Source organism: Octopus bimaculoides, chromosome 2 (genome assembly GCF_001194135.2).
Source record: "Octopus bimaculoides isolate UCB-OBI-ISO-001 chromosome 2, ASM119413v2, whole genome shotgun sequence".
NCBI classification, from domain to species: Eukaryota; Metazoa; Mollusca; class Cephalopoda; order Octopoda; family Octopodidae; genus Octopus; species Octopus bimaculoides.
In genome coordinates, this window is record NC_068982.1 from 94,134,504 (window position 1) to 94,136,344 (window position 1,841).

Sequence of the window (1,841 nt, forward strand, 5' to 3'; positions counted from 1 at the left end):
CTCTATCTATCTATCTATCTGCCTACCTACCTACCTACCTACCTATCTATCTATCTATCTATCTATCTATCTATCTATCTATCTATATACATATATGAACATATGTGAATTTTATGTATGTATGTATAGATGGATGTGTGCGTATGTATGTGTGTGTGCATGTGTGTGTATGTGCGTGTCATTTGACAGAAAGAAAGAGTAACACTTCTTTAAATGTTCTCATATCGGACATATTTCGCAACGACAAGAGGTTCGAAACACCTATCAAAATTTGAAACCCAGCAAAATAAGCTGTGAATTTTCATGTAATAATAATAATAATAATAATATTAATAATAACAACAACAACAACAACAACAACAACAACAACAACAATAATAATGATAAACATCTCTGCAAACAAGTAAGTAGTGAAGCAACGAATACAACTGAAATCCCAACGGCTAAGAAGGTATGATAAAAGAATCAAATTTTTTCGACAAACCAAGATATTCAAGGCGGATGCAAAAGATTTTATAGAGAAATTGGAAAACAAGATAGAAGAAAAGGAGCCACCTAAGACTGAGGAAATGGGAGAATTCTGGAAGAATATAATGCTGAAGAATATAATACTGAAGCTCACTGGATAGAACCTGAGAAAGTGAGACTGGATGAAGTTGAAGAGCAGAAATGGGAGGCAATAGGAGCAGAAGGGCTAAGGTGTGTTCTTGGAGAATCTCACATACATAACTAACTGAAAGAATATACACTTCCCTGGAACAGAACTCTATCCTTCCACAAGCTCAAAAAAACTGTAAAAAGAATTCTTATGGATGAAAAGATCAATTACTCATAAATAAAATGATTATAGAGAATTGCCGGAGCAAGAAGAAGAACCTGAGGATGGCATGGATAGAATACAGGAAAGCGTTTGATAGTGTCCCACATAACTGGCTACTAAAGGCCTTTGAAATATACAAGATCTCTCCTGTCGTCTCGAAATTCTTACAAAGTAATATGACCAAGTGGAATATACGTCTCCTTCTAAACTATAGTAACTGGATGAGTCAATCTAACAACATCAACATTAAACGGGACATCTTTCAAGGTGACTCCTTGTCCTCATTACTCTTTTGCATTACACTGACTCACTCTCAAACGAACTGACTAACACTAGGTATGGGTTCAAAATGTATAATATTATAGTACATCATCTGTTTTATATGAATGATCTGAAGCTGTTTGCTAGAAATGACGAAGAGCTAGTAGGGCTGCCGACAACCGTTAAAGACTCAGCAATGACATTGGGATAGATTTTGGCCTTGATAAGTGTGATAAACCAACTTCTGTAAGAGGCAAGCTAGAGCAAACAACTTCTATTAAATTAGATGCTGACACTACCATCAAAGAACTTGACCCACAAGAAAGCTATAAATACCTGGGGATAAACGAAGGAGATGATATACAATATGCTAATGTGAAGGAAAAATTAAGGAAGGAGTTGTTGTTGGCACTCCGTCGCTTACGACGTCGAGGTTTCCAGTTGATCCGATCAATGGAACAGCCTGCTCGTGAAATTAACGTGCAAGTGGCTGAGCACTCCACAGAAACGTGTACCCTTAACGTAGTTCTCAGGGATATTCAGCGTGACACAGTGTGACAAGGATGACCCTTTGAATTACAGGTACAACAGAAACAGGAAGTGAGAGTGAGAGAAAGTTCTGGTGAAAGAGTACAGCAGGGTTCGCCACCATCCCCTGCCGGAGCCTCGGGGGGCTTTAGGTGTTTTCGCTCAATAAACACTTACAACGCCCGGTTTGGGAATCGAAACCGCGATCCTATGACTACGAGTCTGCTACCTT